Source organism: Stenella coeruleoalba (assembly GCF_951394435.1).
Source record: "Stenella coeruleoalba genome assembly, chromosome: 11".
In the NCBI taxonomy this organism is placed as follows: domain Eukaryota; kingdom Metazoa; phylum Chordata; class Mammalia; order Artiodactyla; family Delphinidae; genus Stenella; species Stenella coeruleoalba.
In genome coordinates, this window is record NC_137157.1 from 92,901,748 (window position 1) to 92,928,791 (window position 27,044).

The 27,044-nt window shown below is 45.0% G+C and overlaps 1 long non-coding RNA gene across 2 annotated transcripts in view; it reads left to right on the top strand.

The window, feature by feature from the left end:
• The window catches only part of LOC307193732, a 182,769-nt gene that overhangs the window by 10,522 nt on the left and 145,203 nt on the right, over nucleotides 1-27,044 (top strand). The window contains exon 2 of one of the 2 annotated variants that reach the window (XR_013830389.1): nucleotides 731-965. The exons of the other annotated variant lie outside the window; for it this stretch is intronic. This is a non-coding gene — a long non-coding RNA (uncharacterized lncRNA). The remainder of the gene's footprint in view (nucleotides 1-730; nucleotides 966-27,044) is intronic. 2 annotated transcript variants of the gene reach the window in all.

The following is a 27,044-nucleotide window of genomic DNA, read 5'->3' on the forward strand; positions in this document are numbered from 1 at the left end:
GATCCTGCAAAACTGGCCTGATAGGATTCTTGCTGAAGGCAAGCCAGGTGACCAGATATTACCTGAGGAATTATTGGGGATGGAGAATTGGATCAGACATCAGGGTGGGAATGAACTTACCAGGATTCTTGCTAAAACTGGGCTCTTGGATAATATGCCCAAGGATGGGAACCTAGCTGGGCTCAGAGGGGCCTGACTAAAGTTTGGTCAAGAAGAGTCTTTGTCAAGGACTGTGACAAAAAGCAAATACACAAAAATAGAGTAGGTCTGGAGTAAATGTCAGACTGAGCTGAGGTTCTTGAAAATGTAAATGACAAAAGAAGGGATTTTTCAGATTCAGTTACAACAACAGGAGGCAGAAAGAAAACAGAACCACTCTGATTCAATTTGAGTCCTCTCTTCTGTACCGAGGAAAACAATCTCAGTTGCAAGTGACAGTGGGAAGTTGGAGCGTTAGATAAAGAGACAGCAGACGTGTGTTGAGCAGCTTTAAGTAAATCTCAGGTTCTGGGTAGGGAGACCCAGAACCACCATTGTAACAGAGAAGAACAGGTCTGACTCCATATTGGATCCATTCCTTTAGTTCTAACCCTTGTGCTCTGTTGCCCGTGCTTAGTCATGCTGGCTCTGCACCCTTGTAAAAGAATGTTGCCTGAGGCCTGAAATATACATAATAGCCCTGTTCTCAAGGCTCTGACCTTTAAAGATATACACTTTTCCATTCATATAGAGATAAAAAGTTGCAGAACAGAGAAGAACATTTGTCTTGTTGGAGGTTTATAGGAACATTGAGAGCAGACCTCTACAGACAGCTGCAAGCACAAAGGATTCCAGGGAGTCAGAACACGGCCTGCAGAGCTGGGGTCAGTTCTGCTCTTGTGTTTTTACTGAAGAAGTAAAGCGGGAAGCCAGGGTGCAAGAGTTCAGATCCCAGCTCTGCCATAAGACTAGCTCTCTGAACTTGGGTAAGTTGTCTGACCTCTCTGTGCCTCTGCTTTCTCACCTGTAAAATAGGAATAGTAAAGTTTGTACCTATCTCTTAGGGCTGTTATGAGGATTCAGTGGGATGGCAATGTAAATACGTAAAGTGATTCTAAAGAGGTCTGGCTCATAGTAATCGCCAAAGAAGTGTTGTCGTTGGTGGTGGTGGTGATGGCAGTGGTGGTGGCATCATCACCATTCTAAGAAGGACATTGTCAGTTTCCCAAAATGACGTGAGCAGAATGGTGCTGGGTGCTGCATCAGTGCACTGGGCAGAATATTGAATGAATTCTCCTCCTCCTGTCCCCCCACCCCTCCCCCAAACACAAGTTCCGCTCCCTTGGTACAGGAGGGGCTTCAGGACACTTCTGGACTCTTGCCTAAACTGCAGTGCTCAAACTCATACCCTTTTGGGTCTCTACTACTGGACTTTAGAGATCAATGCGTTCAGTGCCCTCATTTTAAATATGCTCAAGGTCAAATAGGAAGTTAAGAACCAGGCCCCTCAAGTCCATATCCTGTGCTCTGTCCACTCACCACCTGCCTCCTTCCCCACCTCTGCTGTCGAAGTCTTTCAGACTCTAACTCAAATCCCACCTCTTCTTAGAAGCCTTTCCAGATCCCCCCAAATTGAATTAGTCTCCTCTCTCCCCTTAGCTACACCATAGCAAGTTTTGAGCATTGATTATAGTACTTATCAGTCTTCTTGTATTAGAGTCCATTGTCCCTGCCTCTGTCTTCACCCTGTTTGCCTGAAGAACAAGGAGATGTTTATTCACTTTAGGATCCCACTTAGCACACGGGGTGCTTTGCATATATTAGGCCATCCTGAAATGATCTTTGACTTGGTTATTAAGGTTGTGTAACGTATAGCCTTGGAGCTATAGTTCTTATATTTGTTCTGGCTTTTCCATTTCATTTTCATTTTTTTTTTCTTTCATTATTTTCCCTTTTGGCTGCATGCGGCTTGCAGATCTTAGTTCCCCAACCAGTGATCAAACCTGGGCCCCTGGCAGCGGAAGCACAGAGTCCTAACAACTGGACTGCCAGGGAATTCCCTGCATTTCATTTTCCAATGATGGGTTTAGCTATTCTTTTTCTGTTTGGATCCTAAATATATTCCTATAAGTTTCTGGTTAAAGCCTTTCTTTTTTCACAGTCACCCCACCAACAAGTATATACCTGCCCCTCTGGCATCGCTCGCAAGACCCTGTTTTCTGTTTTTGAGGCTCCTTTCCAAGACATCCCCACAGCCTCTGTATATCCAGGTATAGACTGTGACCTCCCATTATCCGACCCCATCCCCAGGGTCTACCTAGTTTTCTTCACAACACAGTTTCGCTTCTCACCCTTGGCCCTGAGCCTCTCTGCCGTCTGGTCCTATTCCTAAGCATCGTGCTCAGAGAGATCAGGTCAGCAGACTGTCTCCCCTTCATCAGCCTGACAAAGCTACAGTCTCTAAAGCATCTTCCTTCACAGCATTCAGTTCTCGACAACACCAAACTTAAGAGTGGTTTCTGTTTCAAGAGTTCATTTGTAAGGGACTTACTTAGAACTCCCATTTTTCTCTTACAGTAGTGTCCTTCGTGGTGGTTGGTTTTGCCTGGCCAGTCCAGGAGAGCCCATTTAACTTACAGGATTAAGCTGAAGTGCTGGCACCATGGAATCCTTAGGAGCGATAATTGTGGTGTAGAATACCATCACAGTAGAGAACAGTGTTTCTATGGGAAAATATTCTCAGAGTTCCATCTTGGAATGCTTGGTTTCCTTTAACTGTCTGCAGTTAGACTGAGCGTGCCTCCCACCTCCATATTAAAAAAGAAAAAACAAAACACAGTATAATTTATTGAGGGATTTCTATGCACCAGGCAGTGTAAACGCATTACGTGAGTTAAATTGTCTCATCCTCACGTGGACACTGTGATGGAGCAGTGTAGGTACTGCTATTATCCACCCTTTACAGATGAGAACATGGAGACCAAAAGAACTGATCTCAGTGACTTTGGACAGCGATCTAATAAAATAAAGTCTGGTGAGTGCCAGGAAAGAAACTTCAGTCTAGAAGATTGAAGGGGTGAGAAGAGAATCAGAGATGGGGCAGCAGTGGAATAAAGATGAGGTCAGGTCTGGGGAAGGTGGTGATAAGGAGCAGTAGGACAGCCTAGAGGCAGCTTGGCTCCGTGTAGGAAATTGTTAGACATCATATATTTCTTCCCTTGTGACTCGTCTTCGGCAAAGGAACACTTAGATCCTGTTGTATGATCCTTGAAACAGTGGAGAATAACCACAGCCTGCCTCTGAGAAGGAAGAGCAGCAGTAGGTGTTTTTAATCCTTGAGGTGATCAAGGTTGGTGAGGTCGAGTCCATCACAGCCCCGGCCTTTCACTGCTCCCTGTGTCCATGCCTGTAACTCGGCAGCACCCTCCCATGAGTAGTGGAATGATCTGCTCTGTCCCTGGAGTCTGGACTCAGTCATGGGACTTGCTTCAGTCACGATGCAAAAGCCATGACTGAAGCCCAGGCTTCGGAGAGGTGTATCCATTAGAGTTTGCTTTCTTGTGTACCTCTGCAGTAGCCGGGAGAACTTGTCCAGGCCTGCCTTCTAAGGATGAGAGCTACATGGATCAGAGCCAAGTTCCCCAGTTGACTCAGAGGGACCCAGCCTAGGTCATTTGAACCCCATGCACATGAGTGAGGCCAGCCAAGATCAACAGAGCCACCTGGCCTATGTCAGCTGAACTTATTTGTGAAAAATAAGGTGTTGTGGTTTTTTGGTATGTCATGAGTTTTTAAAAATTAAACTCTTTACTTTGAGATAATTATAGATTCACATACACTCGTAAGAAATAATAAAAAGAGATCTCGTACACCCTTTATCCAGTTTTCCTCTGTGGTAACATCATGCAAAACTGTAGTACAGTATCATTACCAGGATATTAACATTGATACAATCAATTAATATGATCATGTGATTTTTCTTCTGTAGCCTGTTAATATGATTGATTAAATTGATTGATTTTGAATATTAAAACAGCCTTGCATCCCTGGAATAAACCCTACTTGGTCATGGTGTATAATTCTTTTTGTGTATTGCTGAATTCTATTTGCTGATACTTTGTTAAGGATTTTTGTATCTGTACTCAAGAGGGATATTGTTCTGTAGTTTTGTGGCTTTGTCTGGTTTGATATAAATCAAATGAATTGGGAAGTGTTCCCTCCTCTTTGTTCTAGAAGAGATTGTGTAGAATCGGTATTATTAATTCTTTAAACAGTTGGTAGATTGTCTAGTGAAAACATTTGGGCCTGGAGATTTCTTCTTTGGGAGTTTTAAAATTATGAATTTAATTTTCTTAATAGTCATAAAGCTATTCAAATGACCTATTTCATATTGGGTGAATTGCAGTTTATTTATTTGTCTATTTGTTTGTTTACAGGATTTGTTCCATTTCATCAGTGTTTTCAAATTTATGGGTGTAGAGTTGCTTGTAGAATTCCTTCATTTTTCTTGATGTCTGCAGGATCTGTGGTGATATCCTCTGTCTCATTCATTGGTAATTTGTGTCTTCTCCCTCTTTTTCTTTGTTAGCTTTGCTAGAGGTTTGTCAATTTTGGTTTGACATTTTGGTTTTGTTTTCTGTTTGTCTCCTGCTTTTTGTTTCTCTGTTTACTTTTTCCTGCCTTCCTTTGGGTTAAACATTTTTACAATTGGATTTACCTATAGTGTTTTTTTTGCGGTACGCGGGCCTCTCACTGTTGTGGCCTCTCCCGTTGTGGAGCACAGGCTCCGGATGCTCAGGCTCAGCGGCCATGGCTCACGGGCCCAGCCGCTCCGCGGCCTGTGGAATCTTCCCGGACCGGGGCACGAACCCGTGTCCCCTGCATCGGCAGGCGGACTCTCAACCACTGCGCCACCAGGTGAGACCCCTTATAGTATATTTAAATATATCTCTTTGTATAGCTTTTTTAGTGGTTGCTTTAGGTATTACATTATATATATGTAACTTATCATAGTCAACTGGTATCATTATTTTATCAGTTTTTGTGAAGCATAGAAATCTTTCCCTCCTTTACATCTCTTTATCTTCCCTATTTATAGTATAATTGTTTTAAATGTTTCCTCAAGCACATTGAGAACTACATCAGATAGTATTAAGTGTTATAAATAAATTTTGCTTCAATCATCAAACATAATTTTGAAAACTCAAAAAGAGAAGGAAAGTCTATTGTATTTGCCCATATTTTTGCTTACTGTGTACGCTCTTCCTTGCTTCATGATATTCCAAGTTTCTTTCTCTTATCATTTCCTTACCATTTGGAGAACTTCCTTTAGCCATTCTTTGAGGCTAACAAATTCTCTTAGTTTTCTGGTAACAGATTCTTTTAGTTTTTCTTCATCTGAGAATATCTTGATTTCCCCTTATTTTTGGAAGTATTTTTTTCCGGGGATAAGATTCTGGGTTGACAGTACTTTTCTTCCATCACTTGAGAGATATTTTGCCACTTCCTTTCAGCATCCATGGTTTCTGATGAGAAATCTACTCCATTCTAATTGTTTTGTCCTTGTTTTTCTCTAACCGATTTCAAGATTGTCTTTGTCTTCAGTTTTTGGAAATTTAACTGTGCTATATATCTTGGTGTGGATTTCTTTGGGTTTATTCTGTTTGAGTTTCACTCAGTTTTTTGAAAGCTAGCTTTATGTCTTTTGGCAAATTTGGAAAGTTTTCAGCCATTATTTCTGTGATAATACTATTTTAGCTCTGCCTTCTTTCTTCTCTCCTTCTGGGACTCCAGTGACGTGAATATTAGGTCTTTTATTATCGTCCCACGGGTCCTTGACATTCTGTGTAGCCTCCGCAGACACCATGGTGGACGTGGTCTCATAACCTTTGGGCAATGGTGAAATTCCTGACTCTTCACTAGGCCGCCTCTGATATGAGCAGGGAAGGGAGAGGCTCCTCTTATTGCCAGGTGCATGAGGAAGTCCCAGCTCCTCACATGGTCTGTATCAGGGATTTATTCAGTCTAAAGAGGTCAGTGTGGTTTCCAAACACCAGGCAGAGAGTTGGAGAGACTGAGCACCCACGGCCCTGAAGCACTGCTGTTCAATGGGTCTTGCACAGCCCAGTGAGACCTCACTCATTGCTGTACCGTAAACCCTGCTGGTGCTGGGCTCTGGCCCTCCCCTGGCCGCCCAGGTTTATTGTCCTTTGGTTTATACTCATGATTCAGGTATCATTCCTGGGGCCACTGGACCTCTGGGTCTTACGGGCCTTATTGAAGGATCTATAGGATGTTTCCATTTTGTGTTATTATTTAAAATACTCCATAATAAACATCCTTGAATGACTATAATTGAACACTTGGTCAACCGTCTCTGTAAAGCAAATCCCCAGAATTAGATTTGTTGCATCAAAAGGTACGCTTCACAAGCCATTCTTAGGAGGTGAGCCCCAGGTGCATTAATATTCTCCATATAGTTCACCTAGCTCTTTTTTCTTCCGTGTATCTTACCTTCTGAAAATACATTTTCTTTTGTTTAATTATCTTGAAGTTCATAAAATTTCACAGTTTGTTTTCACAGTTTGGAAATCACATTTTTAACAGGTGTTTGGCTGTTTCTGTGATGTACAAGCCTAGCTCACTTTATCCTGACCCTCCAGATCTTGTAATGTTGGAAGATCTGAGTTTGCTTCTCAAAACCCACTCTACCTTTGACTTATAAAACAGAAACACAATCTGGATTTGTTTCCTCTTCTTCCTTTTTTTTAGATTAAATTAAATTTTTTTATTTTTTTAAATTTATTTTATTATATTTTATTTTTGGCTGCGTTGGGTCTTCGTTGCTGAGCACGGGCTTTCTCTAGTTGCGGCGAGTGGGAGCTACTCTTCATTGCAGTACGTGGGCTTCTCATTGTGGTGGCTTCTCTTGTTGCAGAGCACGGGCTCTAGGCACATGTGCTTCAGTAGTTGCGGCACGTGGGCTCAGTTATTGCAGCACACGGGCCCTAGAGCATGTGGGCTTCAGTAGTTGCAGCACATGGACTCAGTAGTTGTGGCTTGTGGGCTCTAGAGCACAGGCTCAGTAGTTGTGGTGCACGGGCTTAGTTGCTCCATGGCATGTGGGTTCTTCCTGGACCAGGGCTCGAACCCGTGAATTGGCAGGCGGATTCTTAACCACTGCGCCACCAGGGAAGTCCCTACTCTTCTTACTCTTTAACAAATTATTTACTTTGGAGAATCCAGAGAGATTACTAACCAAATGTAGTTTTCAGAATAGTGTTGGTCAAACTTCTTCAGTCTCGTATAAACCTATAAACATGAATGTGGCATAATAAATAGTTATATCGTTTTTAAAAAATGTGCTATGAAATTGGAGAAATTAAAAAAATATATATATATTCAGACTTCCAGTTAAGCGTGGCAGATTAAACACGTGCATATATCTGAGCTCTACCTTCCCTCCCCTTACCCCATCCAAAATTACAGTGAAGGAATAAATGCATAAGGACAAAGAGAATTGGAGGGGAGATAAGAGTAGGGAAGAGATGTGATCACATCTGAGAGATGAAAAGTGTTTTGATGGATGGTAACTGACTTAGAGCAGAGGTGGCTAAAACCCAAGTGCCTGTGCAAAGGAAGACTGATGAACAGCAAATTTGTTCACCAGAACCCCTGAAAACTTCAGAAATTGCAGACACGATGACAGTGGAGGGGGCAACGGTTAGTCATGGGGCTGAGGAGAGGGAGATGGTTTTAAAGTTTCTTGAAGGACCTCTTATACCTCTGACCCACAGCAGTATGGGGTAACCTCTCCCTAATCGGTGTAGAACACAGAGTTCCTTTTCAGGAGAAACTGACCAGAGTCTCTGGCTCTGGGACATGCTAGCTGGTGTGCTCCCATCAGCCCCCCTGCTTTGACTATGGCGCCAGGCTTATTACTCAGACCCAGTTCCCCAACTCCATCAAACTGGAGAAGACCAGAGTGAAGTCTATGGAAAAATTCTATTGCCTCAGGGGAAATACTCATACATAATGACAATTGGGAGGGGGTGTGTCCCCCTAATGACAGAGTGGCTCAACACCTGATCGCTCTGCAGGCTGCCAGGTGACAATTTTGACTAATTACACAGGCTCTCCAAACAACTTCTTTGTGTCTGATTTTGGAGCATAAACCAATAGCCAAGGATCATCAGACTCTTGGGAGATACCACCAAAATAAAAGACTCTTGGGAGACACCACCAAAATAAAAGACAGAGATCAAAGTGTGTGTGGGTGGAAACTATCAGTTTAAAGAGAAAGAAAATATCATAAGGAAGAGGAAAAGCATTTAAAGAAAAAGTGTGGGTATCTTTAGAGAGATGAGAAGATATTGCAGCCATGAAATGAGGATAGATGCCATCAAAACAACAAAATAAAGGAATGTCAGAAAACAAGAAAGAGCTTCTGGAAACTAAAATGATTAGAGTAGAAATAAAAAATTTAACAGAGTATGGAAGATGAAATTGAGGAATTCTTGTATAAAGTAGTAAAAAAGAAAAGACTGGAAAATGGGATACCAGGTTGGTACATTTCTCCTTTACAACTCCCCTTTCTTTTTTCTACCCTCACTGTTGGGGGTGGGATACTAAACTTCCCTTTCTAGACTGCCCTATAATTAGATTTGGCTTTTGACAGATTTCTGCTTAGTGAGTCAAAAGTTGAAGTCTGCAGGGGATGGATTTCTGGAAAGCCTTAGTTCCTTGCTACAGATGCAACATTTTCTGCTTCTTTCCACTTCCTCCTTATTCCTTATAAATATGCATGTGATGGCTGGAGCTGCAGCAGTTATCTTGTGGCCGTGGGTGAGAGGCCAAGAGAGTTCCAGAGATCTTTGCTGCTCTGACATTCTTGAGCCTCTGAAATAATACCAGTCCAGCTACCTCTTGACTTCTTGTGTGGGGAAAACCCAAACAAACGCAATTTAAGTTACCGTTTAATTGGATATTCTTCTATTCCTAGCTGAACCATATTCTCTAATACAAAGAGAAAAGTTAAAAAACTAGAGTATCTATTCAAGTGGTCCAATATTCAACTGTTAGGAATTTCAGAAAGAGAAAACAGAGATAACGGTACAAAAAATTACCAAAGGAATAATAGAAGAAAATATTCCAGAACCGAGCTTTCATATCTTGAAATAACACATGAACCCAAGCAACTAAAAATCAGCAGGATGTAGAATGGAAGTACTTCACAGTTTGTTTTCAGATAAATGGACTGGAGGTCAGGAAACTGGCTTTACTACAATAAACAATTGTATAGTAGAAAGAATTAACATTGTGTAGATATTGAAGAGGTTTGTCAATACATGCTAAACCAGAAATGTTCCATTTTAAGAAGATGGGAACTTGTAGAAACACAGTAATACCTATAGGGTATCCATTCAACAAAGTGGTTTAAGTTGGGGCTGTTGGTTCGTACTTCAGAATTGCCATGTTTTATTTTAAAAGTTGGCTATTTCAAAAGGTTGTGTGCTCTGAAATCATACATGCCTGGTTCTGATCCCAGTTGTGTGGTACAGGCAGTTTGACTTCTCTGTGCTTATCTCCTCATCTGCAGGGCTACTTTAGAGGTTATTTTGGGGACCAATGGGCATTCTGTATTGAAAAATGGCACAGAGCTGGTATTGCTTAAATGTCAACTCCTTGTAATGATGTTTCTTAAATCAGGATGCTACCTGTACACACACACCACAGCCTTCCATTCTTCCCTTGTGTTATAGTTCATAAGAACTCAAGTTACCTTCAAGAGGTAACTTCCCAAATTGGGATTCCCCAGCCTTTAGGGCCTGGGAAAGTTATAACTAAGGTCTGTGAGTTAGTTTCAATATGCGAAAAGCCTAAAAGAAATCATACATGTACCAGGGATCAGGATAAGGAGGGATCTAGTGTCTTCACTTCTGTCTGAGATGTAAAGTTATTACGGTAACTCTGGTTGCTTTATGATGATCAGAAGCTCCTGTCGACATTTATACGTCTGATTATTAAAGATAGAAAAGTTACTAGTTACTTTTTTTTTTACATCTTTATTGCAGTATAATTGCTTTACAATGGTGTGTTAGTTTCTGCTTTATAACAAAGTGAATCAGTTATACATATACATATGTTCCCATATCTCTTCCCTCTTGCATCTCCCTCCCTCCCACTACTAGTTACTTTTTTAGAGATGCATTTTGGAAGGCAACATCTTTTAAAATCATGGGGAAATAGTGAGGAGGGTAACAAGTCTGGGACACTAAGTTTCCAAATAGATTAAGTATCCTGTGCAAAGTCACACAGTGGGTTAGCAGCAGTGCCAAGACTAGGGCTGATTTCTCCTGACGCCTATTTGTCTGCAAGTTCCAATACCTACAGTAGCTCTGCAGACCATCTTTCCCTCCCAGCCCCAAATGGTGCTTCAGGTCCAAACACCATACTATATGTGGTGCCGGATGTTAGCTAGACTTACTGTGATCATTTTGCTGTGTATACAAGTATCGAAGCATTTTGTTGTACGCCTGAAACTAGTATAATGTTATATGTAAATTATACCTCAATTAAAAAAAACATATATTGCTTCAGAAACTTGAAATCTGGATAGTGTAGTGTCAAGGGTACTTCAGCTTTCCTTTTTGCTGGGACCCCAGGAATCATGATGCGGGAGAAAGTATCCCTGAAAACCTGTCATGATTTATAGGTACAGCCAGAAATTTCTTGCTTGCTTTCATTTGTCAATCAGTTAATTTGTACCTTAGAAGACGTAAAATATTTGAGAGAGAAAACTCTGTTGCTTGTTTATGTTGTTTTGTGTCTGTGAAAAGACAGGAGATTTTCAGCCAAGGTTGAAATTCCCACGGGAAAGTAGGCCAGGCATGAGATCTGAATGTATACCTGTCTGGAAGCTGTAGCCTTTGATAGAAACAACAGAACCAGGAAGAAAACTGTTTTGATAAGTAGTGGTCACCAGGTGGCGCCACACACTCGCTGTCAAACCTAACAATTTTTTTTTCCCCCAGTCTGGGGAATTTGATTTACCCAAGCAGGAAAAAAAAAAAGTACAGGTAGTTCCAGTACTTCAGCTTGGGACAGAGGAGCTGAAAGGAGATGGTAAAAACCCCAAAGCACTTGCCCTCTTTAATTGTGTGGCAGAGAATCCACTAGTGTTCTTTGAATTCACTGAGTAAATGAGAAGCTGGCTGACTTCTCAAGGCTCCAGCAGCAAGAAAGCCTGGGGTTGTTCTGCAAGGTGTACTCCTTTCCGTCTGACTGTCTGACCTTAAGGGGAAGGGCAATTTCCATTTCTGTACGGAAAACTCATTTCCTTTGTTGCTTCCTTTATTTTATTTTCCTCCCAGGAATTGTGAATTCTCAGCCGGGTTAGGGGTTGGGAGGCGGGCAAAGACGAAGCAGAGAAGCAGCTGTGTCCTTTCTTCCCTCCCACCCCTCTGCCTCATAAGACCTTCCAGCACCTTAACCTCCCGCTTTCCTCCAAAGGAAAAATGCATATGGTAAATCCATGCCCATCGACATCATGGGTTTTCCTGCCAGTCCTGATTTAAAATATCTTGAAAGTTTGCTCACACGGGGCCACTTTGTATTAAAAGGAGAAAATAAGGAAACCCCCATGCCTCCCTACCCTAAAGCCTTTTCCTGGTACCGCAGAAAACAACTGGCTGTCCGCCCTCCGGCCCCTTCGACTCCAGGCCTCTGTGATGGCGTCCAGGTCAGCTCCCAGCATCCCTGCTGATTAAGCAGAGACTCCACCAGGTTCCGGGGGCATAGCCCCGACACCTGCAGAGCCACACCTAGATGCCGCCCGGCTGCAGCTTTGGAAGAATCAGTGTTCCAGAGCAGTGGTTCTCGCACTTAGCACACATCAGAACCACCTGGGGGGCTTATGAAGCCAGATTGCTGGGCCCTCCTTTCTGGTTTAGTCAGTCTCAGGGGCAGTTGGAAGCGTGGCATTTTTACCGGCCTCCCCTGGGAGGCTGATGCTGGTCTGGGGACCACACTTCGAGAACCTCTTTTTCAGAGCAAAGAGCTGGTGGGGGGAAGGGAGTAGCAGGAGGAAGCCCGTGGCTGGGGTTTGGCTGGTCTTTCTTCGCGGGGGCCGGGGGGAGGGTATGTGCCAGGGCTGGGCGGTGGGGGGGCACCAGGAGGGCCTGACCTCCAGGGATGCTGCACATCTTTCTGTCTTCTTTCTGGACTAGTGATTCTGAAACTTGGCGGCACGTTGAATCACGTTGGGAGCTTTGAAAAAATCCCCATGACGGGCTCCCAGCCCGAGATCTTGATTTAATTGGTTTGGAAGGTGGTTAGGCCACTGGAGGGTTATACGCTTCCCAGGTGTTTCTGATGAGCAGCCCAGGTTGGAAACCCATTGTTCTAGGCTCTCCTCTCATTGTGTTCTAATCCCCAGTGAGTGGAAGTACTGATCACCCATCCTAGAACACTTCTAGCTCTCTCTCACATCTCCTTCCCTCTGCCCATCTTCAGGCTGGAACACTCTTGCAAGTCACTGACTACTGAACTCCTGTGTTTCCCTCAAAGCCCAGTTCAAATATTCCTTCCATAGTGGAAACTTCCTGGCTTCCCCTGACAGTGAATTGATCCTTTCTCTGTCTCCTAAAGTACTTTGCACGCACTTGAATTTTAACCTTTATTTCACTGTATTGTAATTATTTGCTTTCATATCTTCCCTCCCCACTTGTGGGTGTACCCCTCAGGGGGCTTAATAAAACTGTGATGGAGTGAATCCCATAGTTGGAGGTAAGGTTTAAAATGCAAAAGATCTGGATAAGGAAGTTTATTAATTTTGATTCTGTTCAGCTGAGTGCCTTCTGTGGGTCAGACTCTGGTGGGTGCCTGGGAAGCAAAGCTGAGTGAGGTATGACCCTGCCCTTGAGGAATTTCTCTTGAAGCCGGGCTCTCTGAGGCTAGCTGTGCTCTCATTACATTCAGCTTGGTACCTGCTTTCCTGGAGCATAGCTCGAACCCTGGGCCTCCCTTTCACACCGTCCATGGCGCTCACCTTCCCCAGGATAAGATGAGTTTCTCGGCATGTGTTTCATGAACTTGCCCTTGTCTACCTCTCCAGACATGCACTTTGCTGACCATTAAAGCTTGGGTTGTAGTTCCCTGCAACACAATCATGCTTCCGCGTTTCAGTTCTCACCCTTGTTTGCCTGACTAACAGCCAAGGTCTGTGGGTCTTACCCGACCCCAGGCTGGGGGCCGTCTCTTTGTAATCTCTTAGCGTCTTAGGCATCCCTCTATCACTGTGTTGAAATTATGCTAACTAGTTTTTTTATGAACCTGGAACACAGTAGGATCTTTTTAAGTATTGAATTGAATTAGATGCTTACACAGTGATTCTCAAAGTTTTTTTTACCCATCATTCCTTCTCAGGAATAGGTGGACATCTTCTCCTGGGGGGAATCAGGATACTGAGGGGGATGAGACCTTTCCTTGCCACCCACATTCTAACATGTGTCCTGCTCTCAAGTTGAGTCGTTGAATTACTATAGGCCAGGCAGTGTGCTAGGCGCTTTCTAACTCATGGACACAATGATCTTCACAACAGTCTGGCCTGGTAGTTATTATTATCCCCATTTTATGGATGAGAAAACTGAGGTTAAGTGATTTGGCCACAGCCACACAGCTGTTAAGTGGCAGAGGGTTACAAGGACCAAAGCCACACTACCGTTCGATTGGTTTCTATGCGTCTTTCCCCCCTGAGAGCTGGGTATTTCTTGAAGGCAGGGACATGGTCTTAGTAATCTTTGTCCCCCAGCTCCTGGCACACAACAGCCTGGTGTCGGAAGGTCCTCAGTAAATGCATGAACTATGCTGAATCACACTTGGCCACATCTCTTTGCTGATTACCTACGAGCACTGAGATGACACATTTAGTTGAGATGTTGTGTCTCCATTTCTAGAGCCTTCATGAGTTAAATAACCCACCGTTTGTCCACACGCGAGCCGTGTTTTAATTGCTCTTTTGCCTATTAAACACCGTGTCAAATTCTAATTTTACAGCTACACGCTTCCTATGTCATGTGTTTATCATTTTTCTCCCTAGATCTGCTGCCTTTCTTCTCTTCTGCCATCTTTTCACACCATCTTTTCAGTGGACAGAGCCTTTTCCTTTTCTCTCCAGCAGGGCGCTCTCATCCCACTAGCTGTTCGTTCGAGCAGGTAGGTTTAGACCCTTGTCTCCTGCTTTCTGTACCCCTCCAACAAGGGCCCTGCAGACCAGCTCAGCTTCCCCTCCCACGGGGGTAGGTCCCAAGCCAAGTTCACGGCACTGTCCCATAAAGCCATGAACACGGCACCCAAGCAGTCAGCTCTGTGCCCCATCCGTGCGAGTGGTTCATGGCTGTGTGTGTCCAGAAAAATCAGTGTGAGAAGTAGCATGGCCACTTAGAGCCTGCTGCTTCTTCTTTTAGAGTTTTCACATCCCCCAGACCTACTTTCCTACTTCCTTTATTGGTACCCTCCTCCCCTCCATCCCAAAGCCTGCTGTTGAAACCTCGTATTTCTTACGAGGGCAGCTTGATGCCGAGTTCCACTTTCACGCTTCCATTTCATTTTCACAACAGATCTGTAAATTAGGTTCAGTCTAATTCTACTGTGTTGCCATTTGTTGTTGGTTGTATCCATCTATTTTTTGTTCCTTTCCCCCTCTCTCCTGTCTCCTTTTGGATTAATGAAGTATTTGTTAGTGTTCCGTTTTATTGCCTCTATTGGGTTTTTAGTTATGACTGTTTTGTTGACTTTGTTAGTTTGTCGTAGTCTGACTTGGATTCATGAGACCACGTGAAATACAAGAACCTTCCAACAGTGTGCTTCCATCTGTCCCTCTCCTGTCTTCTGTGATATCGTTATTATACCTTTTACTTCCACATATATTATAAACCCAGAAACACATTGTGATTATTTTTGCTTTAAACAGTCAATGTATTTTAAATAAATCACAAAAGGAGAAAAAAAAAGCATTTTATATCTACCCTGTGTATTTGCCATTTTCAGCACTCTTTTTTTTGTAGATTGTGTTTTTTGTAGATTGTGTATTGTAGATGTGCATTTCTACCTGGTATCATTTCTCTTTGGCCCGAAGGATTCCCTGTAACATTTTTTTTTTTTAATGTTTTTTTTGTTGTTGTTCTTTCTTTGTTTTGGCCTCGCTGCACGGCTTGTGGGATCTTAGTTCCCTGACCAGGGATTGAGACAGGCCACAGCAGTGAAAGCACCAAGTCTTAACCACTGGACCACCAGAGAATTCTCTCCCTTTAACATTTTTTTTTTTTTTTGCGATACGCGGGCCTCTCGCTGCAGCCTCTTTCGCCGTGGAACACAGGCTCCGGACGCGCAGGTGCGGCGGCCATGGCTCACGGGCCCAGCCGCTCCGCAGCATGTGGGATCCTCCCGGACCGGGGCACGAACCCGCATCCCCTGCATCGGCAGGCGGACTCTCAACCACTGCGCCACCAGGGAAGCCCCATCCCTTTAACATTTTTTATTGTGCAGTTCTGCTGGTGATAAATTCTTTTAGTTTTTGTTTATCTGAACACGTCTTTATTTTGCCTTCATTTTTGGAAGATATTTTCACTGGATATAGAATTCCAGATTAACAGTTTTTACCTTCTCAGAGCTTTAAGATATCCTCCCACTGTCTTCTGGCTTGCACTGATGCTGATGAGACGTCGGTAATAATTCTTATTATTGTTCCCCTGTAGTAAGGTGTTTTTTTTTCCTGTCCCCAGGATGCTTTTAAGATTTTCTCTTTATCTTTGCTTTCCAGCAATTTGACTATGACGTGCTTAGATGTGGTTCTCTTAGTTTGTCTCACTGAAGATACACTGAGATTCTTGGATCTGTGGATTGGTGTTTTTCATCACATTTGGAAGTCATTCCTTTTGTGAAACATTTATTCTGCCCCAATTCCTCATTTCTTCTTTGCTTTCCTTCTGAGACTTCATGTGTGCATGTGTGTGTGTACATGTGTGTGTATATATATATATATATATACACACACACACACGTATATATAAACTGATTAATATTGTCCCACATATAACTGAAGCTCTGTTCTTTTTTCAGTTCTTTTTTCTCTGTGTGCTTCAAACTGGATACTTCCTATTATTCAGTCTTCAAGTTTACTGATCTTTTCTTTTGTAGTATCCAATCTGCTGTTAAGCCCATCCTGTGAGTTGTTGCAGTTATTGTATATTTTTGAATTTTATAGTTCCCATTCGGTTCTTTTGCATAGTTTCTATTCTCTGATAAGATTATCCATCTATTCATTCCTTATGTCTATTTTTTCCCTTGAAATTCTTGAACATATTTATCCTATTCACTTTAAAGTCCTTGTCTGCTAATTCCATCTCTATCACCTCCAGGACTCCTTCTACCGACTGCTTTCTTTCCTCTTTGTGACGTGTCATAATTTTCTATTTTCTATTTTCTTATCATCCTTTCAAGAGTATTGACTTTATTTTGGTGGCAGCTGATTCATTGGTGGGTCAGCCTGATACTGCTGAGTGTCAGCCTTTGGCTTTGTTATGGTGGGTCCGGTGCAGCCCCTCTCCAGGGCCAGGAGGCCCAACTCCTAGTGGCCTTTCCCGGATCTCAGTTAAATGTCCGAAGTGTTCTGTTCATCAGACTCTCTCCCTTATGGCCACTGAGAACATCCGTGTCTCCCCCACCGTGTGATCTCCGGAGTCTCTGTTCAGGACCTGTTCTCTCCTAGGCCCTGGCATTTCACCCTGCCCGTGTGCAGCTTTGTCTGCCGTGAAAGACTCAGGATTTCTTCTCTGTGCAGCTCCCTCCTCTAGTACCATCCTTGCGAATTGCAGCCCCTTTGTAGCCCTAACACTTGGTCTCCTCTTCCTCCTGCCTTGGTTTGGGTTCTGCTTCCCTGCGCTGTGGTTTGGAAAGCCCCCAGGCAGAAGGCCAGAGTAAGTGTGGATTTCACCTCTTCTGTTTCTCTTCTCTCAAGGTTCCCATCCCTCCACCATCTGTCGTTTTGCACCTGAAAACAGTTGTTTCATATATTTTGTCCAGTTTTATTGTTGTTTATGGTGGGAGGGTGAGCCCGATATCCTTACTCTGTCATGGTAACACCAGAAGTTACTCTGTAGTTAGACGTAATTAGTCTCTTTTAGAGTCAAGCAACCAGAGGCTTAGAGTCCATAGGCAACCTTGCTTAAGGTCATACCAGAGCTAGCTGGGTAAGGGCTGGGACTCGGGTCAGAGCCCATGCTTGCCTGGTTCTAGAGCAGGGCTCTCCACTCACTTCCCCTTTGTGTATCACTTTTTCTTTTCTGTCTTTCACCTCTTTAAAGAGACTATACAGCAGTCTCTTGTCTACCTTTACATCTTCAGTTCTGTCATTTCACTCTTTCATTTTCATGGCTTTCAACTTTGCTCCAGCTTATCTAGCAAATTCTATATCTTAAATATCCATCCTCCCCTTTCTGCTTCTATTGATGTCAGATTATCTAGTCATGGTTCTTACTTATTCTTGTAGTTTCTCTGTATCAAGCAGTATATAGACATCTCTTTATAAATTTTGACTGAACCAAAGGAGAAATGAGTTTCTTTTCATTCATCTTTTCACCCTCTCCCCACATGCCATTGAAAACAGGTGCTCAAGGAGGTCCAGGTGAGGAGCCCAAGTCCTTAGGAGTCAGAGGGAGGAGCCCGAGCCTGAGGGAGGAGCCCGAGTCTGAGGGAGGAGCCTGAGCCTGAGGGAGGAGCCCGAGCCTGAGGGAGGAGCCCGAGCCTGAGGGAGGCAGCAGAGCCTGGCTGCCTCTCCAGGCAGTGCTTGAACAGGGTTCTTGTTGGATATACGTTGTTGGCTGATGCTTCATGCATTTCTTTATTATTCTTGGCATACTGGAATAAGCCCACTGCCTTTTCTTTCTGTACCTTTCTTCTCCTGGAAACAATTTCATAAAGATCCCCTTATTTTCCATTTCAATCATGCCACTAAAATATATTCAATTCACTCTCTTCATTTTACCATTACTCTTTTTTCCCTTACCTTTCTAGCACACGCTAGAATTTTGTATGCAGTGTCTTTACTTTTTGCTGTATCTTTCTCTGTTTTTCCTCATTTCCTTCTTGGTACAAACTCCTCTAGAAACCTCTCTGTGGTACTTTAAATGTCATCATTTCGATCTCAGTTGCTTCATCCTGGCCTCTCTGTTTATTGCTTCTACTTGAGGGAGTCTGGTTTTCTCTTTAAAACCCTTCGTTTCATGGCCATTGTCCTTGAGCACTTCCTCGTATCATATCATTTTTTAACACACCCACCACTGCCAGCCTGGGAAGATCAGAGGCCTGCCCTCTCCTTGATCGCTCCTTGTTTGTTTTTAATCTCTTCTTGTTCCATCAGGAACTTACCGCCTTCTTTATGCCCCTGCCAGACTTCTAGTTCTTGAGAAGCAGAGTTTGGCTGTTACCTTCACAAAATAAAAATGGGAGCATTAGTCACGTCACATGTCACCACCTCTGTTCTTTCTTGTTCATAAATAATGTCAACCCACCTGGCTCAGTTTCTGTTTTGGTAATCATGTGGCCAACTGTGGGAGAGTGTGTTTAAACAAACATCTTCCAATTCTATGCACTTAACAACCTGGGTTATTTGGTTTGCTGGGGCACTTTTCTTAGCTCTCTCATTTCATTCTTTTCTCGAGAATCGGTAGAAATCTTCCTTTCCTCCCCTCCGCCACCACACTCTTCTTGTGGTGTTTAGAAACGAGTGGTGTTTTGTGTATGGCTTTTCTTTTTCAGATTTCTTTTGGGGGGGGGTTATGAGGATTTCTTTGGGGGGAGATATGCATATCCATGAAGCAAACTGAATGCTTCTTTAATTAAAAAGCATCATTATGGATTATCAGATCCAGATCCTACAAATCTTTGGAAAGTTCCCATTATAAACTATAAATAAAAACCTCACCCTCTTCAACTCTCTGGTAAGGGAACTCACAGATCCGGTTCTTGTCCGTATTCCTGGAGCATAAATCTGCTCCAGACAGGTAATATCCAGACTTCTTCCTGCACAAATTGATGCCCGGTTTATCTGTCCCTAGAGCCTGTCAAGTGCTAACTCTTGCCTTCTTTTTAGTGGTAATTTTATGCTTTTACATTGACTTATTTACTGTCCTCTTTTGGTGAAAATTTAATTAGCCTTCAAAGCCTCCTCCTAAATTTCTTTTCCTTTGTCTCCTTTTTTTCTGCCCATTCCTCCAGGACTTGGGACCCATCCACAGTGAGCTGGCCAGGCTTCTCTGTCTCTTTCAATAGCTGCTTCTCCTCCTCTGTTTCCTCTTTCATGGAGGAAAGTACTTCACAGTACTTTCCCCCTGGAGTTAGGCTTATCCACTTAGGCACCTTTTCTCATTAGAAGCTGTCTTTTCCTAGATGTCTTCTCAGGGCGCCAATCACCACACCCTGACTTCTTTCTTGGTTTTCCTTTACCCTTTTTTCTCCATCACCAGCTGAAATCAGTCCTCTTCATTTCCCCCCTTTTCTTCTGGAAGCTCTACTAACCCCCTTCCCTTCCCTCCCAGTCCCAGGTAGCTTCCTTGAATCTATTTGAGCAGGTGTTCCCAGCTCACCTTTCATTTTGCACCTTTGAACCCAGCCCAGATGGTCCAGCGTCCATGGTTTTTTTTTTTTGCGGTACACGGGCCTCTGACTGTTGTGGCCTCTCCCGTTGCGGAGCACAGGCTCCGGACACGCAGGCTCAGCGGCCATGGCTCACGGGCCCAGCCGCTCTGCGGCCTGTGGAATCTTCCCGGACCGGGGCACGAACCCGTGTCCCCTGCATCGGCAGGCGGACTCTCAACCACTGCGCCACCAGGGAAGCCCAGCCTCCATGTTTTATGACCTGCTCCTGGACAGTCTGCCTAGCCATTCTTCAACAAAGGCCACATGTTAGGTAGCGATAGTTGTGTTCTCAACACCTGGAGAATACACCTTCACATTACACTCAAATGATTTCCTGAGCTGCTTCTTTTGTGGGTCTTCATCCTATGCAGAAAGCCTAGGAAAATATCTCACGCTTTTCTGATAGCAGCTCAATTTCATACTTCCCCGGTCTAAGCCCTATAATGGTCAACCATTATTAGCTCTACAAGATGGTTAATAACTCACCAAGTCTCATTAACTGAGTCATAATGTATTTGTGAACAAGGCCTTTAGATGGGACCCGCCCAGTGGAAGCACCAGAAAGTTCCTATAGTACCCTGACCCCTTTTTACTGAAAATATCTCTAAAATAAATCAGAGTTTTCTGGTGATCTGAACTTACTTCACACTTCTTACCGTTCATTTCTAGGAAGGTCTGCAAGTCTGTACTTTGGGTTCATCCAAAATGAATTGAAAATCAGTTTCTCTACCACAGGTCTCAGACCACAAGAGACTTTAGAAAGCACAACCTGACTGCCGTTGCCAGAGTCTCGGCAGCCTTGGTGAACCGCTTCTTATGTCCAGTTCCCTGCGTTATGTGGATGAAAGCTGAGACTTCGGCATATGGGTGTGTGCCCCCATTTCTGATTCAGAATATCTTTAAGTTTGGGGGCCTCATCTTTTCAGTCTCCAGACCCATGGGATTGGGCCTTATTGTTTCCATTTATGGCTGGTTTTACGGGCAGCAGAACTGGTGACTGTCTCATTGGTGCAGTGAGATGCTCCCACGCTTCAGACCCACTGGGTTCTCTGGATGATTGCATCAGCCAGTGCTGGCTACGGCCCGCCCCTCAGAGCGTTGTCGGCTGGGTGGTTAGGCTCTGGTTTTAAGACACTGCTGTGAAAAGGCAAATATTCCTGAACCTGCGTATGAGATCATTTCTTAGGGAGTACCCCGGTTATGCCATTGCCTTTGGAGTCCGACGAACACGGATTCTCATTCTGGCTCTCCTGCTTAGTAGCTGAATGATCCCTAAAGTCTTTGAACCTCTGTGTCCTCATCTGTAAGAAATGAGTGTAACAATACCTACTGCATTAGATTGTTCTCGTAACTCACTGAGGGCTTTGGGATGCTATTGTTAGGACAGAGTGCTATGTAAATGGTAGGAACTGAAGCTCCTTTCTGTTTCGTCCTCTCGCCTTAACTGACTTGGTCGGGGGTCCGGGTCGGGGGGGGGGGCGGGGGGATGAAGGGCGTCCAGGACATTCCATAGACAATGCTAAAGAATGATGATAGCAATAAAGGACTCAGGGCGGGTGGAAAAATTCTACGCTGTGGTAGACGGGGCAGCACAGGACAGAAGGGTGAGAAGTAAAGGAAATACATATGTCAAGTGGGGGGGGTACCTGTTTCTTGACCCTTTTGTGGAGCGATGCATGTCAGCCCTTGTTTTATGGCAGGAGGTAGGGAGGGGATATAATTTAAAACTTTCTGATGGAAGTGTTTTCTTTTGGAAGGGCAAGGCCAGTGTGAAGACAATGAAGGGTGTTAGGAATAGACGTGAAATTGTGGACAAGAGGTAGGAAGACCCACTGAAGGTGGCTGCACCCACACCAGCTTTGCTTAGGATGGACCTCGTTTCCCCGAGTTGATGTTGAGCGTATTCACATTAGTCATCCAGCCTGGGGATGGAATCAGTCTGAATGCAGTTTGATGGACGTGAGCCAAAGGGACATGAATGTTAACCATGGGCTGTGTCATACCCGGAGGATGAGCTGTGGGGCTCTGATGCGAGGCCCTAGTTGTAGCCCCTCGCTCTCAGGGGTCTGCTTGGAGGAATGAGCTTGACTCTGGTTGGGGTGTCTCCTGCCCACAGAACCTTGGCTGTGTTTCCCAACCTCTTTCTGCACCTCAGTTTTCCAATATTACCTAATATTACTACTTCTGTCACTTATTACAACATTATGTCTAATGTTACTACTTATGTTTTTTGTGTGTGTGATGATTAAGTGAAAGGTATTTGGTCATTTTTAAAGTTCCACATAAACCTTATTTTTCTATGAAATTTGTATGGAACTGTACTGTTTTAAAGTCCAGCCATAGGTATGTAACAGGTAAGGAAGCTAGTGGAGAGAGGTTAAATGGGGCTTGAAGGCGATTAGCAGCAGGAAGGAAGGGAACCCGGGTCTCCCGTCTCCCCGGCAAGGAGCAGGTGGGGCTCGGAGGATTGTGTGAGCGTCTCTGGACTGATGAGTAGGTTCTGAAAGCGAGGGGCAGGGAAGCTGGTAGGGAGGGCTTCTTTGTGCGTGTCAGATGCCGGGTGAGGAGAGGGGAGCACAGAATAGAATCTTTCATAAGTGAGTTACTGTTTGGTCCTAATCTCAGAATTCCCATTGAACTGAAACCGCCCAAGGGAAGGGACCTCCATTTATCCACAAATCCTTGGATACTCTTTTAACAAGTGAGGTTGTGTGGACTGTAGGGAAATCTAAGGAGCTGGAGGAGGTCAGGTTTTCCTCCGTCAACCCAGAAGAAGTGTATTGGGTGGGACTTGTAGGCAGGGAGGCGGGGGGCAGGATGGGGAGGTTGCAGCAGTCGGGGCACGGAGGCGGGCAGCATGATTCCATCTGTCGTGGAACCTGGGCCTGGCCAGGGAGACAGGGGACAGATGCTGCGATGTCAGCCACCGTCTCTTCTTAGTACCTTCTAAAGGCAGGGCGCCTGTCTTCCCTGAAGGGATCTAGGGTGGCTACTTCCTCACATCCTTTAGTAAGACTTTCCCTGGAAAGCGATGGACTGAGACAGAGACATACTCAGGAAACAGGAAGAGGAGGTGGCTACACCCCTCCCCATTTTCTTTATGTGTGTGTGTGGACCACACAGAGGTTGGTGCCTCTGCAGCTTCTAACGTTTTTCCCAGCTCCCTCACTCCCTCCTACCTGTGGGTGTTTGGGGGCCTCTACTTGGCCAGCCCCTCCTGCCCCCACCAGAGTCCCTCCACCGTGACGTGCTTCAGGCTTAGAGGCCTGGGCTTCACCACGGATTCCCAGTTCATTTTGATCCCTGGGCAGACTGTTCTGATTCTTGCTCTTCCCTTGGATTCTGACGGGCCAGGGGCAGTGGTGGACTGGAGCTGGTTCATTCCAGCGTGCAGGGGCTGAACGTTTATCTTCAGAACTTTTGTGAGCCAGTGGACATCACACTGGCAATTTTGAAATTGGCCAAGATGGGAGTGTTTACACCATGGGAATTGGCAACTGTTGTAAATCAGGGCCTTTTTTTCCCTGGATAGCTGGTGGTTAAACTTTTACCAGCACACTGCTAGCTAAGGGGAATGCAGGATTCAGTGGGGTTCTTTGGAGGGGCTTCTGTTCAAGTTTGTAGAGGCCCCTAGAGCTTCCTGAGAAGATTGAGTGACCTAATTACCTAATTCAAGGTCTCCACCCACTTTCAGTGTTGGATGCCCTGGGAGAGAGTAGCAGAGGGAGCCCATGCTGAGCGCGGCTCTGGGCTGGGTAGTGCCCAGGCCCTGGGCCATTGTTACCTGGCATGACTAGAGGGGACTGCTTCAGCAGAATGGCCACATTCCTTAATGTGATGGCAGGGACGGGCCCAGGGCTGCATACCAGGACTCGCGCCTTTCCCTTCCGAATCTTTACATGGCAATCACACAAGACCCAGGTGGCAAACTGTTGCTAATTTCCTATCTGAGGCATCTGGTGTTTGGCAGGTCCCGAGGCATCTGGCTCTGTGACTCTGAGCCACCTTGACCTTCTCTGTATGACCCTGGAGGTATTGGACATGGGCTCTGCTTTTTCTCCCTCAAGAAAACATTCTCTCTTGATCCTCCATCTCCAACTCCTCAGGAAAACAAATCACAACACAACAAAAACTAAGAAACCAACCAAACAACGTCAACAAAAACCAAACCAAATCCCCCTTTAAAAGAGGAAACCCCAAATGTCATTCTCACCAACCACCCCCGGGGAAGCCAACTTTCTGTCTTCCAGAAAATGAAAGAAACATACTCTTCAGAAAGCACTCCACACATGAATCACGTAGCCTCCCATGGCTTCATCTGCATGAAAATAGACACTTCATCTGCTTCCATTTCGAGTTTTCCTGCCCAGCAGTCATTATCCCTTGGTGACATAGAACCTGTGGCTCCAACGGTTGCTGGTGAGGGCGGCAGGCGGCGCCAACTGGTAGGGTGCCAGGTGTCCCGGCACTGAAACGTCCCAGGACAGGGAGAGGCTGAGAGCCGGGCTGGGATGTGGGACGGAGGATGGCTGGCAGGGAACACGCTCTCAGAGATGACCGCGTTGAGTTCCCGTGTTTGCGCTTTCCGTTAGGGTCCAGGGAGGGGGATTGACCTGCCCCAAGTTATCCCGTGAAGGAGTATAGAAACGGGACAGAGGTGGAGCCTGTCATGTCCAGAAGTTCTCATCAGATGTGACAGCACGCAGGGTGGGGCCAGGCTGCCACCCTTGCAGTAGAGGCACTTGGTGTTCGAGGGAAGAGAGGCAGATGAAACATCGTTCTGCAGGGACAGAGCACAACAGGAGAGTCACATATGTGGACTCTCATCTTACGCTGCCCTGCAGTCGTGTCTCAGGAGGGGCTTGGACTAGGGCAGGGACTGCCAAACTGTGGCTCAAAGGCTAAATCCAGCTCACTGCTTGTTTTTGTGAACTAAGAATGGCTTTTACGTTTTTAAATAATTGAAAAAAAAATTTTTAAAGACCAACAGTTTCATGACATGTGAAAATTATCTGAAATTCAAAATTCGGTGTCCCTAACTAAACACAGGACACAGCCGCGTCCATTCCGTTACGTATTGTCTGTGGCCGCTTTGGTGTTTCATGGCGGAGTGAGCAGTTGTGGCAGGGCCACACGTGGCCCACAGGGTGCAGAGTGTCTACTCTCTGGCCTTTTATAGAAGAGTTTGCTAGTCCCTGGACCAGATGACTCTGGAAGGTTCTTGTGGCTCTCACATTCTAGACACGGCAATATGCCTTTGCCTACAGGGTCTTCCCACCTCCCCCTCAGCATCAGTTCTCCACGCAAATTCTCCGTCTGGTCCTTCCCCTTGCTGTCTGGGTGGATTCAGCCACAGGGAAGTGTATTCAAGGAGGATGTGGCTCGAAACTCTGGGCTCTCAGGAAAGGTGCCTCAGCAGAGGGCAGGGAAAGTGGGAGGAAGGTGACACAGGACATGGAACAGAAAACCCTTTCTGTTAGCTATCTTTTAAAAAAAATTAAGTGTAGTTGATTTACGATGATGTGTTAGTTTCCAGTATATGGAAAAGTGATTCAGTTACACGTATATACATTCTTTTTCATATTCTTTTCCATTATGGCTTATGACAGGATATTGAATATAGTTCCCTGTGTTATACAGGAGGTCCTCATCGTTTATCTGTTTTATAGGGTAGTTTGTGTCTGCTAATCCCAAGCTCTGAATTCATCCCTCTCCTACCCCCTTTCCCCTTTGGTAACCATAAGTTTGTTTTCTATGTCTGTGAGTCAGTTTCTATTTTGTAAATAATTTCATTTGTATCATATTATTTTTAACATAATTCATCCGTCATTTTGTTTATTTATTTATTTTTGGCTGTGTTGGGTCTTCATTTCTGTGCGAGGGCTTTCTCCAGTTGCGGCAAGTGGGGACCACTCTTCATTGCAGTATGCGGGCCTCACTGTTGCGGCCTCTCTTGTTGCAGAGCGCAGGCTCCAGGCGCGCAGGCTCAGTAATTGTGGCTCACGGGCCTAGTTGCTCTGCGGCATGTGAGATCCTCCCAGACCAGGGCTCGAACCCGTGTCCCCTGCATTGGCAGGCAGATTCTCAACCACTGCGCCACCAGGGAAGCCCCGTTTGTATCATATTTTAATATTTTATTTATTTATTTATTTGGCTGAGCCAGGTCTTAGTTGTGGCACAAGGGATCTTTGTTCTCGCGTGCAGGATCTTTAGTTGTGGCATGCGGGCTCTTAGTTGCGGTGTGTGGGACCTAGTTCCCCAACCAGGGATTGTACCCTGGGCCCCTGCATTGGAGCTCAGAGTCTTAACCACTGGACCACCAGAGAAGTCCCTTGGATCATATTTTAGATTCCACATATAAGTGATATCATATAATATTTTGTCTTTCTCTTTCTGACTTACTTCACTTAGTATGATATCTCTAGGTCCATCCATGTTGCTGCAAAGGGCAGTATTTCATTCTTTTTTATGGCTGAGTAATATTCCATTGTATATATGTACCACATCTTCTTTACCCATTCCTCTGTCAGTGGACACTCAGGTTGCTTCCGTGTCTTGGCTATTGTAAGCACTGCTGCTGTGAACATTGGGGTGCATGTATCTTTTTGAATTAGAGCAGAAGACCTTTTCTTCGTCATCGTGCTTACATTTTGATCAACCAAGAGTTGAGCCAGCACATTGTCGTAGTCACCTTTGAGTCTCTCAAAGCTCAGGCTCGCGGCAGATTTTCTTGTGGGTTTGGGACAAGGACCAACCTCTGGGAAGGGTCTTCGTAGACTTTTAGTGGGGGAAAGGCCATGTTCCCCCCGGGTCCCCTCTTCTGCTCTTGGCCTTCACGTGTTAGACCAGATTCAGGAGTTCAGGCCCGCAGCCTGGAACAGAGCGCTGGGTTAGGTGCTGGCCCCGTAGGGAGAGGGTCCTGTCACTGAACTCCTCCCAGCCCCGGTGCTCGGGTCTCTGACTTGGACCCCAGCCTTGCCCCTTGGTTCCCACTGTCCTGTGACTATGATCTGTGCCTGGTGCCTGTTTACTCCAGGACGAGCCTCTCCACCTGGGGCCGTTCCTTTAAACACAGAAGCCAAGCAGCTGTGAAAATGATTCCAGCTATAACTTGTGGGCACGTGGTTGCTGCTCAGTATTCACTCTCGAAGGAAGATAAACCCCCCAGCTAGCTTTTGAGGACGGACAGCATATAAGATACAGGGATGGAGGGATGGTGCGAGTGTGTGTAATGGGCACAGGGCACTGTCTCTGCCCCCCAAGGAGCAGCCAGTCCAAGACACACGGATTTTAGAACTATTTGGACCAGTTTTCTACCCATCCAGGAATCTCCTCTCCACCTCCCCTGACAGGTGACATTGAGTCTCAGT